This window comes from Staurois parvus, unplaced genomic scaffold, assembly GCF_062004578.1.
Source record: "Staurois parvus isolate SC_StPar_1 unplaced genomic scaffold, SC_StPar_1.0 ptg000639l, whole genome shotgun sequence".
Taxonomy (NCBI): Eukaryota; Metazoa; Chordata; class Amphibia; order Anura; family Ranidae; genus Staurois; species Staurois parvus.
In genome coordinates, this window is record NW_028318435.1 from 1,634,649 (window position 1) to 1,651,580 (window position 16,932).

Genomic DNA, 16,932 nt, shown 5'->3' on the forward strand with positions numbered 1-16,932 from the left:
ATTTTGCATTCAATATCCTCATGTGTATGAGGCTTCACTCACTGAAAGATTTGTAATTCTTTGCAGCCAGTCTTGTGACCCAAACATTCCTGCAAGAGCATGTAGCTAGGTCTTCAACTGCAGGATTAGCACAACCAGGTCAAAACACCACTGATTGGATAGTGTAAGACCAGTCGCACACTGATGAGGTTCTCTTTCTGCACTCTCCTCCAATGAGCATATTCCCTGTCCACATGGGCATTGCAACACAGCTTGAGTGACTCCTAGCATAGGCTTTCTTTTACCAGTAAACTGATGTACAGGAGATTACTAGTAGGCTGAATAGAGTACCCTGCTGACATTTAAAATGTATTTTCATATTTGCTGCCAAATTGAGATAACACCTACTTCATATTGTTTACATGTTCTCATTCACATAGCAAAAAAAGCATTAAAAAAATAAAATTTGCAGCTTTTTCGCATACTCTTTTCTGAAAGCTTCAGGACTAAAAAAATCCTTCTTTATCATTTCTATGTAATGTTTATGAGCATGGGTGGTGCATTGTGTGAATAAAAACTGCCTCTGTTTGTCATCTATCTTTACATTGCCATCTATCCAAAGCAATAGAAGCGGTCTACAACCTCAATTCCAAAAAATGGAATGCTTTGTAAATTATACATTAAAACAGAATGCAATGAATTGCAAATCCCATAAACCCATATTTTATTCATAATAGAAAACAAACCAAATGTTTAACCTGAGAAAATAGACCATTTTAAGAAAAAAATAAGGTAATTTTGCAATTGATGGCAGCAACACATCTCAAAAAAGCTGGAACATGGCCATGTTTACCATGGTGTAGCATCCCCAATTCTTTTAACAACACTCTAATCATCTGGAAACTGAGGAGACCAGTTGCTGGAGTTTTGGGAGAGAATGTTATCCCATTTTTGCCTCATATAAGATTCTAACTGCTCAACAATCCTGGGTAATTTTTTATGTATTTTTTGTTTTAAGATGCAGCAACTATGTTCAGTTGGTAAAAGGTCTAGACTGCAGGCAGGTCAGTTAAGTACCCTGACACATTTACTATGAAGCCATTCTGTTGTCATAGATGCAGCATGAGGTTTAGCATTGTCCTGCTGAAATATGCAAAGCATTCCTTGAAAAGGTTGTTGCCTGGATTGGGAGCATATGCTGCTCTAGAACCTGGATACTTTCAGCATTGATGGTGCCATTCCAGATGTGCAAACTGTCCATTCCATGCCCACAATGCAGCCTCATACCATCAGAGATGCAGGCTTTTTAACTGAGCGCTAATAAAAAGCTAGAAGGTCCCTCTCCTTTTTAGTCCGAAAGACACGTGGTGCCCGTGGTTGCCAAAAAAAATGTAAAATTTCTATTCTTCTGAACACAGAACAGTTTTCCTCTAGATCTTCTTCGCATGATAGAGCTTTAACTTGTATTTTTGGATGGCAAGGCAAACTGTGTTCACAGACAGTGATTTTTTGAGTTATTCCTTAGCCTGTGCAGTGATGTCCATCACAGAATCTTGCCTGTTTTTAATGCAGGGCTGTCTGAGAGCCCGAAGTTCACAAGCATCCAATATTGCATTCCAGTATTGTCCCTTGCACACAGTGATTTCTTTAGATTTTCTGAATCTCTTGATAATTTGTACTGTAAATGATGATATACAGTGGGGAAAAAAGCATTGAACATGCCTCAGTTTTTTTCAGTCAATACATTTCTAAAGGTGCTATTGACATGAACTTTTCACCACATGTCGGTAACAATTCATGCAATCCATACATACAAAGAAACCAAAACTAATACGTTCAGAAATTAAGTTATGTGTAACTAAATGGAATGACACAGGGAAAAAAGTATTGAACACTTGAAAAAAGGGAGATGCAAAAAGGCATGGAAAGCCAAGACACCAACTGAAATCTGTCAATAATTAGAAAACAATCTTGCCACTTGTCAGAGCAAATTAATATCAGCTAGTTCAGTCTCAACTGATGGCCTATAAAAAGGTGAATCATTACCAAGGCATCACACAAGAAACATCTCCTGATGGGTAAAAGCAAAGAGCTCTCAAGATCTTTGCAACTTTATTGTTGCAAAACATACAAATGGCATTGATTATAGAAGGATTTCTAAACTTCTGAATGTTCCAGTGAGCGTTCCTGGGGCAATAATTTGGAAATGGAAAAAACATAATTTAACCACCTCCCATCCGGCCGTTGTATATAAACGGCCTGACGGTGGAATTGCAGGGTCAGGTGGCTGTTTATAAATGGCCTCCCCACCCCCTGCTTGTGCGTGTTCTCTGGGAATGCGCAGCACCACGATTTGGTGCCCGCTGTGTCCTCCGGATGTCCTGCGAGGTCATGATCATGTGATCACTGTTTGGCCAATCAGTGATCACATGCAGAGTAGTAAGCAAGATGTCACTTCTGACATCATTGCTTACTATGTGTGAAATCTGTGAATGATCACAGAGGTCACATGGTACAAGGCTATTCACAACAGCCTTGTACCATGTGACAAGCTATGACCAATCACAGCTCACACAGTAGTTCTCAATGGCTGCAAGAATGCAGCCAGAGAGGAGGAGAAATGATTGCTTTTACAGCTTTTATGGGTGTAAAAGCAATCAGTGTACAAAAAAAAAAAAATCTTCATCACCACCCACAAGTAGTTCATTGTCACTATGGTTACACTGTACTGCTAGGGTGACAGTTGTTTTTACTAAACAGATAACGGAATAAATTTTGGCCAAGATTTATCATGAAATATTATTTGTTTGCAAAATGTTATAAGAAAAACACTTTTTTTCAAAATTTGTGGACATTTTCATTTACATAGCAAAAAAAAATTTAAATCCCAGCGGTGAATAAATACCACCAAAATAAAGCCTTATCTGTCTAAAAAAAAATGCTAAAAAATTCATATGGGTACAGTTTTGCATGACCGCGCAATTGTCATTCAAAGTGTGATAGCACTGAAAGCTGAAAATTGGCCTGGACAGGAAGGGGGTAAAAGTGTCCGGACAGGAAGTGGTTAACCATAAACCGGTCACGACCAGGTGCTCCTTGCAAGATTTCTGACAGAGGAGTGAAAAGAATTATCAGAAGAGTTGTCTAACAGCCAAGAACCACTTGTGGAGAGTTTCAGAAAGACCTGGAGTTAGTAGGTACAATTATTTCAAAGAAATTAAGAAAAAGCATGTTGAAGCTCGTTTAAAGTTTGCTGCACAACATTTAGACAAGCCTGTGAAATACTGGGAGCATATAGTCTGGTCAAATGAGACCAAAATTTAACTCTTTGGATGCCATAATACACACCATGTTTGGAGTTAAAATGGCACTGCACATCACCCCAAAAACACCATATCAACAGTGAAGTTTGGATGTGGAAACATCATGGTGTGGGGCTGTTTTTCAGCATACAGTATTGGCGAACTTCATATCATTGAAGGAAGGATGAATAGAAAAATGTACCAAGACATTCTTAATAAAAAATATTGCTGCCATCTACAAGGATGGTGAATATGAAACGAGGGTGGATATTTCCGCAAGACAATGATCCCAAACACAAAGCCAAGGAGAGGCTCAATTAGTTTCAAAGAAAGAAAATAGAGCTGTTAGACTGGCCCAGTCAATCACCTGACTTGAATCCAATAGCAAATCAATGGAAATAACTAAAGATCAGAGTTCATAGAAGAGGCCCACGGAACCTTCAAGATTTGAAGACTGTTCATGTGAAAGAATGGGCCAAAATCACAACTGAGCAATACATGCTACTAGTTTCTCCATACAGTTGTCGTCTTGAAGCTGTCGTTACTAACAAAGGATTTTGTGTCATTCTATTTTATTACACACAACTTAGTTTTTGAATGTACTTGTTTTGGTTGTACGTATGGATTGCATGGGTTGTTACCGTTTTATGTTAATAGCACCTTTCGAAATATGTGTACTGAGAAAAATGGTGACGTGTTCAATAGTTATTTTACCCGCTGTATTTAAAGGTTTTTTACTATTACATGTGAAGAAACATTATTCTAAAATTGACAAATTTTAGACGCAAAGTTTCAAAGACTAGTGAACCTCTGCCCAACTTTACTTCTAACTCTCTAAGATGCTCTTTTATACCCCATTATGTTACTGACCTGTTGTCAATTAACCTTATTAGCTGCAAAATGTTCTTCCAGCTCTTTCATATTGCCACTTACTTAACAGCTTTTTGTTGTCCTGTTTAAGCTTTTTTGAGACAAGTGTCTCAAAAAATATCAAAATTAGCTTTTTCTTTTTCTAGATATGGTACGTTTTCTCAGTCTCAGTTTAAACTTCCAATATGTTTTATATTGTGAATAAAATATGGGTTTAGGAGATTTGCAAATCATTGCGTTCTTTTTTTTTTTTTTTTTTTTTCTGTAGATTTTACACAGCATCCCGAATTTTTTCAAATTAGTGTTGTATAGTGTGTATATATATATATATATATATATATATATATATATATATATATTGTTGTAAAAGGTTATGCATATAGACAGTTTGGTCAAATTCCATAATTTTCCATGCGACCAGGACTCACAGGTGTGTCTAGCCCCACTGCCAGCAGTCTCTCGAAATACATGGTGGCTAGATGCAGCTGGACCCTGTTTTGAATGCTACACGCATTAATAGCCATAGAGTATGTGCTTAGAGATATATACCTGGAATGTAGGATTCTGCATTTGAGGTATACGCTCCTGAACGCATGCAGCCTTAAATGTGAGTACAACATTCAGCTACTGGATATTCTATTCTGTCATATATTTGTAGCTTTGCTATGTGAATGGGAACACATAACAAACATAAATTGAGATGGGTTCTCAAATTTGACCTCAAAGGTGGAACTACACCTAAAAGATGCATTTAATATATTTTTTTTAATATATACAAATCTACATTAATTGGAGTTCTTTATTATCTGCTTAGAGTTCATCTTTACATCAATGAGCATAAAACAGGCACTTTTAAAACCCTACCATACTTGTAGCTGCCACTATGTGCACACATTTTGACTTTTTCTCAGTTACCCACTCAGCATTATTTCCAAAGCTTGTTCCATGAACTAAGGCAGGTTCTTGTCTAGAGCTTTTACCTGTGATCCTACATTAGCTGCACTGTTAAACAGTGTGGTGTAGTAGAGAAGATGGGCACAAACATTTATAGTTAGTATCATGTGCTGGATTTGCATTTTGGCTGTGCTCCCACTGCAAGAAAAGTAGGTAAAGGTGTTTCAAGATTATATTTAGTTACTTCAGCAGCTATTCATTAAACCACATGCAAGGTTATATTTAGTTCAACAACTACTCCAGAAACCAGAAAGTTGGTTTATTTTTCATCTGAAACTGACAACAATGCATTAAATTATTTTACCATATCATAATAATATAGGGACTGTGCTCTAATGCACTAGCTATCCATTTCTTACCTACAAACTAAAAATTATTGCATAAATGACAGTGTTTCTACAGATCTCCCTCTCTTTCTAGCTATCCAATGGTTAAACTGTGACTGTGTTCTTGAGACATAAATTGTCTGTAAACTGGCCAAAATCTTAGGTAGATTTTAATGTGTTTTGTGCCGGCATGAAAAATGACCCCTCACATAAACAGACCTTGAGTTTTATAGAGAAATCTTACCTAGAACTAGCCTAGCCATTTCTCTAAATACATTGGGCAATGGATGTGAATCTCATTGTCTGATTATTAATTTAATGTTCAGGCAACTATACTCTGGCAGGGGCAATTTTCCAGCTCTAACTAATCTACATCCTGATACCCCTGATGTCAGACAACAAAGTTCCACATGGAGTTCTTGCCTGATTAGTGTTCAGTTAATGGTCTTGTCAAATTTCTCCTCTTCTCTCTTTTGTTAATAAACAGTTAAAAAATGAGTGTAATACATTCATAAAGATGACCTAAAACTCCACACTTGCAAATAAGATAATGGTAAAAACATGCAGTATGCATAAAATATTTAATACACTTAATTACCATGATAGAGTGCATATGAAAAACATGGAGAGTAAGGTGATTTCAAGGTGAACTTCAATTTCCTAATTGCTGTATGTAGGAAACATTATTTTATTTGTCAACATAAGGGGAAAGGAGAATGTAAATAAAAATGTTAACTGAAATGGTGTCCCTCTGAGGGGTCTTTTTTAATTCAATACCCACATCCCTGTTTATATTTCCAAAACACATTTTTTATTTAATGAACTTGGGGATTAATGGTGTCTAAACTTTAAATTTTAAAGGATAAATTTACCTTTTGCTAGTATAATAAATGTACATTTTTTTGCAAGTAAAAAAATGTGCATTTTATTATTTCTTGTTTCAGCAGCCTGTAAACTATTGCACCAGCGATCAGCAGATTGCTGGTGCCATGCAGGTCTCCTGCAGACCTGTCCGTATGTATCTGCTTTCCCGTACAGGCAAGCAGATATACTGACAGGAACAATCAGATAACTGCCACGGCACTCCACAGCGCCATGGTAGTTAATTGAGAACTACACGCCCACAGCATCTAAGGCTGTCAGGACTTGTTTCTCATTCACATTTTTAAATTTTGATAGCTAGCGGGAGAAGATCCCCCGCTAGCTGTCAAAGCGGGGGAGTGTGGGGTTGGTCTATCCATAACATGTTACATGTTACACCCTGAATATGGGTGTAACATGTTATGAAATATGAACTCATCCTTTAAGTCAAAAGAACATCTCATATACACTACAGTACAAAAGGTTTAGGCATGTGTAAGAAATGCTGTAAATTAAGAATGCTTTCAGAAATAGAAGTGTTAATAGTTTATTTTGCAAATTAACAAAATAGAAAGTACCGTATTCTTCGCTCCATAAGACGCACCTGACCATAAGACGCACCTAGGTTTTAGAGGGGAAAAACAAGAAAAAAAAATATTCTGAACCAATGGACTGGAGACACAGTACAGGGGATGACCAGAGACTGTGGACACAGTACAGGAGATGACCAGAGACTGCGGACACAGTACAGGAGATGACCAGAGACTGCGGACAGTACAGGAGATGACCAGAGACTGCAGACATAGTACAGGAGATGACCAGAGACTGCAGACATAGTACAGGAGATGACCAGAGACTGTGGACACAGTACAGGAGATGACCAGAGACTGCGGACACAGTACAGGAGATGACCAGAGACTGCGGACAGTACAGGAGATGACCAGAGACTGCAGACATAGTACAGGAGATGACCAGAGACTGCAGACATAGTACAGGAGATGACCAGAGACTGCGGACATAGTACAGGAGATGACCAGAGACTGCGGACATAGTACAGGAGATGACCAGAGACTGCGGACATAGTACAGGAGATGACCAGAGACTGCGGACACAGTGCAGGGGATGACCAAAGACTGCGAACACAGTGCAGGAGATGACCAGAGACTGCGGACACAGTACAGGAGATGACCAGAGACTGCGGACACAGTACAGGAGATGACCAGAGACTGCGGACACAGTACAGGAGATGACCAGAGACTGCGGACACAGTACAGGAGATGACCAGAGACTGCGGACACAGTACAGGAGATGACCAGAGACTGCGGACAGTACAGGAGATGACCAGAGACTGCGGACATAGTACAGGAGAGGACCAGAGACTGCGGACATAGTACAGGAGATGACCAGAGACTGCGGACACAGTGCAGGGGATGACCAGAGACTGCGAACACAGTACAGGAGATGACCAGAGACTGCAGACACAGTACAGGAGATGACCAGAGACTGCGGACACAGTGCAGGAGATGACCAGAGACTGCGGACACAGTGCAGGAGATGACCAGAGACTGCGGACACAGTGCAGGAGATGACCAGAGACTGCGGACACAGTGCAGGGGATGACCAGAGACTGCGAACACAGTGCAGGAGATGACCAGAGACTGCGGCCATAGTGCAGGAGATGACCAGAGACTGCGGCCATAGTACAGGAGATGACCAGAGACTGCGGACACAGTACAGGAGATGACCAGAGACTGCGGACACAGTACAGGTGATGACCAGAGACTGCAGACAGTGCACGGAATGACCAGAGACTGCAGACAGTGCAGGGAAAGACCAGAGACTGCAGACAGTGCAGGGGATGACCAGAGACTGCAGACAGTGCAGGAAATGACCAGAGACTGCTGACCTTTAGGGAGGGAGGGGGAGCGGGTACCTGAATTTGACAGGTACCCGCTCCCACTTCCGCGTAGTTGTTCTTCCTTCCTTCTTCCCGGGCCGGCTTCTGTGACAGCCGGGTGCCAACTGCGCATGCACGAGAAGCGCTGCGCTTTCTGAATGGCCAGGCGCCTTCTGGGACCTGTCATGTGTCCCAGAAGACACCGGATCATTCACAAAGCGCAGCACATGCGCAGTCGGCACCCGGCTGTCACAGAAGCCAGCGTGGGAAGACTGTGCAGATGAGAACAGCAGATGCTAGTCAAATCGAAGAGGCATTACATGTGAACACCGACACTTTCTAGCCGTTGTGAACACATTACCTATTATTACAATATTTTATATCTTTTTCTTTTTATATAAAACCTTCAATTTTACAAATTACCATTTGATACAGGGTGAACCCATGATAGTCATCATCACCATGATAGAACATCATCTGTGTAACTTTTCTGTAGCCTATTAAAACTAGTTAGTGCATTCCAGTTTTCCTTTAAATTTTTTTTTCCAACATCCTATCTTCTGCTATTTTCTCCCATTTTCTCTATATGCTTCATTCATCTCAATAAATTCATCTTCATTTAAGTGAAAGAGTCTGGTTATGCATGTACTTTTGCTATTTCTTTTTTATTCTGTTCTCCATTCTTTTCTCATTCACTGGTTCATAGATTTTCCTAAACTTGATGTATTTCCTCATTCACTTTGTTAGAAACCACATTTCAGATCTTTGTGTTACAGTTGGTTTAATTGTAGCTTTTATGAAATCTGATTTTTAAAAGTACTTTAGATTACATTGAGTTGCCTGTGTTTCAAAGTTACATTATTTCTTGCCTATGTTCCCACTTTAATTTTACTGGTTACTTTCTTATTCTCTGTAGTAATAGATCATACATATTTGAATTCGGTAATCTGAAACCTTAACCAATACTTTAATTTTTTGTCATGAAGGGTTTTGTTGTATGCTTATTTGTTTTCATTTTTATTGCTTTATTTGTGTTCTTAGTTGATAATATCCTTTACTGTAGAACATTTCCTGTACTGGTAATGTCCCCAAGGGATGAGGGAGGGTATAGCTGAACAAATATGGACACATTTCTAACCATCCAGAATTCCACTAAAACAGAGCTTTTATTGCTGTTAGCATTCTCCTCATTAATTTTTTTTTTTGTCTCCTCTTTTAATTCAGTGAAAAGTTTCATCAAGATGTGTTGTGTTTTAATAGTGACCTGAATATCATAATAGGGCTTTACAGCAAATCATCACAAACATATTCTATTAACATTTACCTAATCTTTGACCGTAAACCAATTTACACATCTTTATGTTCACTTCCCTCTAAGGAAGAACGTGAATATTAAACTAAAGTGGAACTATACCTATAATAACTTGATAAAAAATAGTTTGGTTTTTTTTAGCAAAAACATACATTCCACATTAATAATTATGCCACCAAAATTAGTGTGTGCTGCAAATTGTCTCCAGCATTGTTTCTGTTTCTTCTTGCTGGAGGCTGCCATTTTGCAGAAGCCCAGAGCCCCTGAAGCAGAAGTAAATATTTAGGCTGTCCGCTTGTAAGGCCAGGGGTAATCACGTGATGGTGGACCTTTCTCCGTGTTCCCCATTAACTCACTGGGCCCCAAGTCTGGGTCATATAAGAGGATTACCCCCGAGGTGGATTCTACCTTTGTAGGGGATGGGGACCTCAGCGGCACCAATACATTCTCTTTGATATGGGAGACAGATCGCTGGCAGAAGGAGTGCCGACAACATCTCCCTTGCTGCTAGAGGCTGTCCCAACCGTAACAAGTACATGCTACTGACAGGATGCTTGTTAAACATCTGTTACCCTAGGTAACCACTTGCTTGCACTTTACACTGTGTTAACTCTTGCGAATCTGTCTTCATACCCCAATGTATTACATGACCCAAACCTTAGACCATAGGTGCTGGTTACTTGCATTACACCCCTTTGAGTAACACCATACCAGGTGGGAACAAAGTTTCAAAGCTTTACTTGGGAAAGTGCAGAATGAACATCTGAATATCCTGCAAAACAGGATTATTCCTACATCCCTACTCCTAACTCGTTATGACAGCAGCAGGCGACATTCTTGTACTACTCCTGGAAGCGGCTTCCCGATCTTCTCTCTTTCTCTCTTCTTCTCTCCTCTCCCCTCTTCTCTGGGGCTCTGAGGCCTTGGGCTCTCTCTTCTGGATCACTGTCTCTCTTTTATATCACAGGCTCAGGAGGTTGGACTTAGAGATAACCCCCCAAAAACTAAAGAACCGGGAAAGGCAGTAACCCTTATCCTCCCATCTGGGGCTGTGCCTAACGAGAACATGCTTTAACCTGCCTACAAGCAGATTGGCCTCTACATGTTCATCAAAGGCCAAAAAATAGAGGACAGCCGAGAACTTCTTTTGTAATGTTGTACCTAGATATACCTGCAAAAGGGGCAAGCCTGAAGTGATCTAGCAGGATTTGGTTTTCTGACTAAAGTTCCACTGTATGAAAAAATAAGACTGCGCTGGTAGCAGGTCAAAACACAATATATATCATAACACAAACACAAGAAAAATTATAAATCATATCAATCCCAGAAAAAAACAAAAAAATTTATATATATAAAGTCCCAAAATATATATTAAAGTCCCCAACAAAGATGTGGTAGTGAAAAATAAAAATGCAAAAAATTCCTTTTCACCAAGTGCATCCACCACCAAATGAACTGAATAAACTCACCATAGCAATATGCTGATTATATTATAAACCAGCATGAGCACTTTTTTGCTCTGGGAGCAACGATCTGCAGACAGTAGAGACACAGCTTAGGCTGGGAAGAGATGATTTCTTAGAGCAATACTCTGCAGGAGACTCTGAAGATCCACTTTAATCACATCCCATATAGTTTTGAGAGGTGTTGGAATGGCCACTCGGAATAAAAAAAGAAGCTCATGGTGCAGTACTTCTTAAAAAGCACTATTTTAATAATGACAAAAACACACTTACAAAAAACAGTGTCCAACCGACACCAGCATATTCAGCATAGACAGAAGCCAAGGAATGGACCCAGCCACAATACATATGCACTCTTGCGATGTTAGGAGCACGCTGACATCACACACTCAAACCACGTCCTATGCGTTTCATCATTCGACGTCCTCATCCACTCTGTGATCCCCCAATCCCTAACAAATCTTCCATGCCCCAAAAATCAACCCTCCTAGTACACCCCCTATTTCCTTCCAAATCCCCCCTCCTAGTACAAACCCTCTTTCCTTCCAAATCCCCCCTCCTAGTACAAACCATCTCTCCCAAATTTCCACTCCTATTACTGATTCTTTCCCCAGCCCCCTCCTAGTACAAATACTACCCCCTAAATCCCCCCTCCTAGCACAAATATTCCCCCCCCGAGTACAAATCCTCCCCCCAATCCGCCCTTTTAGTACAAATCCCCCACCCCATCCGCGACAAAATTCCTCCTCCTAGCACAACCGCCTACAAATTACCCTTCCCAGCAAAAATCCCTGTATAACCCAAATCCCCCTAGTAGCACATATCCCCCCCAATTTCCCCCACCTAACACTAATCCCTCCCCCATTCCTCCATCCTAGCACAAATCCATCCCCCCTCCAAAATCCCCCTCCTAGCACAAATATTCCCCAATCCTGCCTCCTAATACACACCCCAATTACCCTTCCCAGCATAAATAGCCCCCCCACAACTCCTCCACAAGCTCCTCCTCCCCAAAAACACTGAAATTTGAAATATAGCGCCAAGTTCGCACATCACTGAGCAAAGTCGCAAAATCGTTTTCAGTGTCTGATGATGAATTTCCCCACTAATCATCACTCAATTCTGCAAGTGGTTCTGATTTACTATTGCTGTTCTCTAGCTGGTCTAAAACCGATTTTGACCTAAAGGGACGCTTTTTGGACGCCATGGACATTTCTCAGTTTCCAGGCAAAAAGAACAGTAAAAATGCAGGCAGGGCACAGGACAAAGCACTAGGGACAAAATGTATGTGAAATGATTTGATACAGTAATGTTTTACTATGTGATTTTAGTGTATTTAGTGAATGCCACTTTTTGTCATTTTCAAATTTCCCGCCAGTTCCGTCCCCCGTACGTCTCGACGCTCGCAGGGGACGGAACCCAGAGGACAGATGCCGGCATCCGCCGGAGGACATTGCACGGGACACCGCAGGAGAGACTTCGCGGGAGCGCAGGACAAGGTAAGTGAAGAACCGGTCCCGGAGCAGCGACGCATGGTAAGCCTGAGTGTAACTCGGGGTTACTGTTTTTGATACTGAAACTTTACCCCGAGCTACACTCAGGAATACTGCCAGGGAGGTTAAAATGTACTTCGGCCTCTGCAGTCAATTTTGAGAAAACCCTACTGTCGCGGTCTGGAGTCAGGCTCAGAGGTCAGTAGCAATAGCAGTAGAGAGGCACCCACTGACCAGCTGGATAAATACAGAAGCAGGTCACCCTGGCAGATGACATAGGCTTACCCGAGGTGTGTAGTCTAAGTACTAACTGGGGTTCACAATAGCATCTGATGGTGGAGATGCATGTTAGTACCAGGTTTCGGTCCTCTGGATTGCCCCACCAGGAGGTGAGCAAGCCGGGTCCAGTAGCAGATATAGTAGGTAGGGATAAGCAGAAGCGAGTCAGTAAACAAGCCAAAGATTGGTAACAAGTAGTTACAAGTTTGGACTGAAATTCCCTCATTAGCATGTAATCCAGAACCCAAGCCTTGTGACTGTTAACCTTTTGTTAGGACAGACAGTGAGTGATATAGACATTTTTTGTAAAAGTCAAAATTGCAACAGCCGATGCTGTGGACAATGGTGTGTTTCTGTTACCAAGTGGCAATGGCTACTGTTCATGTGTAAAAGGTTACCTGTCTAACCTTGGATCAGTGATGATCACTCTCAATCTCTTGGTGTTTGGATTGTTGTCCCAGAGCAGGAAAGTCTCTGCACAGGGTGGGAACTGATGGTGTAATATTCACTTTGTGGTTTGCAGTGCATGGCAATCATTCTTTTTAAAGCCTTAGTGTGCATTCCTGTCTGGAACAGCACTTACCCCTCCTCCAGACTGCCAATGATCCCAGATCCTGGGGGACTGTACCAGGATTTATACCAAGTCCCGGGGTCATGTGGATTTAGTTGACCAAAAAAAGCATGGACTTTATAAGTGGAAGCAGGCTGGGGAGCTGGTGTCCTCAAAGCAGTTCTGTATCAATAATTGATATCAATGCACAAACGTTTTTTTGTCCCTATTTAGTTTTGTATCATTAATTCAAAGCAAACCACTTACAGTCTGAATCAGTTCTACAGGTGAAACTCAAAAATTAGAATATCGTGCAAAAGTTAATTTATTTCAGTAATGCAACTTAAAAGGTGAAACTAATATATGAGATAGACTCATTACATGCAAAGCAAGATAGTTCAAGCTGTGATTTGTCATCATTGTCATCATAGAGCTCTGAGGAAGAGTTTGTGTCCTCAAAACGCATTAGCCAGTTGGTCATCCAGGGTTCCATCTTATGGACTCAGATGTTGTTTGGATAATACATCTTGTTCAGTTTGACATGCCTGTGTTTTTATGTCTATTGTGAGTATGATACTTACTGTCAGGAATGGACTTGTGGGCTGCAGTACCAGGGCTGGCCAGCGGGTGCTCTCAGCAATCAGAGACTCAACCCTGCAGTCAGCCAAACACCTGAAAGCTGATTGCAGGTGTATTTAAGGGATGGCCAGACCTGCAGTCTGTGCCTTGGTGTGTGTTTTTCCATGGGCCCCTGTATCTTGTTACCTGCATTCCTGTTCCTGCCTGACTGACGTGTTGCTGACCCTGCCTGATCCTGACCTCTGCTGACTTCTCCTGTTTGATCCCTGGCTTGTGACCCTGACCATTCTCTCCGCCTTCTCCTCCTGTACCTACCTGCCCGATTGTTATTGACCCAGCCTGCCTGACTACGTTGTGCTCTATATGTGTATGTACCTGTGTATCTTTATCAGTTTAGGTTTGGGTTTGTTTCACCTTGTTGTATGTATTTGTGTTAGCTTGGGGTTTGTTGTATGTATTTGTGTTAGCTTGGGGTTTGGTGCACTGCATTTATGTTTGTATTGTTAGTCTTAATAAATCGCCTTATTTATACCATATCTGAAACCGTTTCCCTGTGTCAGTCCACACACCTCTGGTCATACCCGGAGCCCTGACACTTACTTTGTTTCTTCAATAAATATTTTAAACGATAATGCACTAGGTCGGTGCGCCCTTTTTCTGTTTCTCCATTTGCATCCAGTGTATTTGGACCACCCCGGTCTGTTGAGGGCAGCAAGCAGTGCCTATTCCAGAAAATTCCAGAACATCCCTATTGGGTCTACTGAGTCTTTTCCTAGCGCAGGAGAAAAGTGTTTGTTGTGTTGGATTTTTCATTTTCCAGCAGGACTTGGCACCTGCCCACACTGCCAAAAGCACCAAAACCTGGTTCAATGATCGTGGGATTACTGTGCTTGATTGGCCAGCAAACTGGCCTGACCTGAACCCCATAGAGAATCTATGGGGCATTGCCAAGAGAAAGATGAGAGACATGAGACCGAACAATGTAGAAGAGCTGAAGGCCGCTATTGAAGCATCCTAGTCTTCCATAACACCTCAGCAGTGCCACAGGCTGATGGCTTCCATGCCACGCTGCATTGAGGCAGTAATTGCTGCAAAAGGTGCCCAAACCAAGTACTAAGAACATATGCATGCTTATACTTTTCAGAGGTCAGACATTGTTCTATGTACAATCCTTGTTTTATTGATTGCATGTAATATTCTAATTTTCTGAGATTGTGGATTTGGGGTTTTCATGAGCTGTAAACCATAATCATCACAATTATGACAAATCACAGCTTGAACTATCTTGCTTTCCATGTAATGAGTCTATCTCATATATTAGTTTCACCTTTTAAGTTGCATTACTGAAACAAATTAACTTTTGCACGATATTCTAATTTTTCGTGTTTCACCTGTATATCCAAAGGCTTAGCTATCTGGTATATCTTGGGAAGAGCTTTTAGAATTCTCTGTTTTTAAACATATACAATATAAAATAACATACATAGTATAATAAAACGTGAGTTCAAAATTAAATGAAACAAAATACCTCTGCATGTAAATAGAATAACAAATATTGCATACATTTTAAAAATGTGCTACTCAAAAGAGAAAAAAAAATTAATTTCTAACTAATCAGCCACTCTGCTGCCTCTTAATCAGGAGACATCTAACATCTAAGCACAGCTTGTTAACCTTTTCCCTGGAGGATTATCCAGGTGCTATTCAAGGTGTTTATTAACATGTCAGTGCTATGCACCTTTACGGCTCTGAGATACAGGAGAAAAAGAAAGTTTTTTTGGCAAGAGTATAAAGGAAATGTTACAAAAAGAAGAGTTAAAGAGAGGCTACTACATCTACAGGTGGGCACTGAGCAGAAATAGCACATTTCAAATGTGACTTCTGTCTCAATCATGTTAAAATATAAGTCTGAGAACGAATAATTGTAAAAAATGTTCTGTTACAGTTGATATAAGCTTAGAAACGCAGGTGCTGTTTCCCTTCTCCCTCTTAAACCACACACATATTTGACAGTGCCTTCTATTTCTGAGTGCCTACACATGCCCCTAGGCTTTTAGTACCCTAGAAACACTCTTCCTTAACTATATTACGCCAAGGTAAAGCTTTTAGATGTCAGCACTGAGGACTGCAGATGTTTCATCTAAAAATTAGCTGCATCTGATCCATTGGACATTTTTAACCATAAAAAAATAAATCTTTCAAAGAAGGTATGTGAGACGGAGGATTTTATACACATCTTTGATACATCCTTTCATAAGAAGTTTTAAGTCTAAGTTGGAGTTACGGTATGGCAGGCAGAGCAGGTGTCTTTAACTTGCGTAATGCTTCAAGCACATTATTTATTTACATTGTTTTTGATTTTGACATTTATTGGGACTAACTTAAAAGAACAGCAACTGCTTGGAAAGTTATTCCCTTAGAAACCAGGCAAGCACGATTTGGATTCAGAAGAAAAGAAGTCTATGTAGACAGATGGCCTGTGCAGCCCATACCTCTGCAATGCTATGAGAGCTAGTGGATGTGTACAGCTTGGAAAGAGTTCAAGGCCTGACACAATTCAAAGCAGGTTGCAGTGAATCACTGTTGCCTTTCAATAACCAAGGGAAATGCCAATATGCAAGAATTTATGTTTAAGCTTGCTGTCCATTATAATACATTATAGCTAAATAAAAGGGCCTTGGATATAAAACAAGTGCTATCCATGCAGAATTTCTTAACTTTCTTAATCTTGTGTTTATGTACTTGACAGCTTTGTATTCTGTCCTGTAACCTTCATGTCAGGATTTTATGGATGGTATAACAATTCTTGGTAGAGATGCATCCACTAGTCACTTTTAGCTATTTTATTAAATAATTCAGCTGTTAATAAATTTTTAGTTTTCCTGTACCTGGATTACCCGCAGTTTAGTATTTAGCGCAATGTAACTATTCATCAATGTACTTGATGGAATTGAAAATAAAGAATAAAAAACAAAGGTAAAAAAATGTTGCCTAAAGAAAAAAGCAGCATAAATTTACAGCCTGACAATAAGACGATAAATAATTACGTTGGCGAGAAAAGAAATTA

At 40.4% G+C, this 16,932-nt stretch overlaps 1 protein-coding gene across 5 annotated transcripts in view; it reads left to right on the plus strand.

Moving 5' to 3' along the window:
• INPP4B (inositol polyphosphate-4-phosphatase type II B) overlaps positions 1-16,932 on the plus strand; it is an 823,047-nt gene that overhangs the window by 679,055 nt on the left and 127,060 nt on the right. The window lies entirely within an intron of this gene.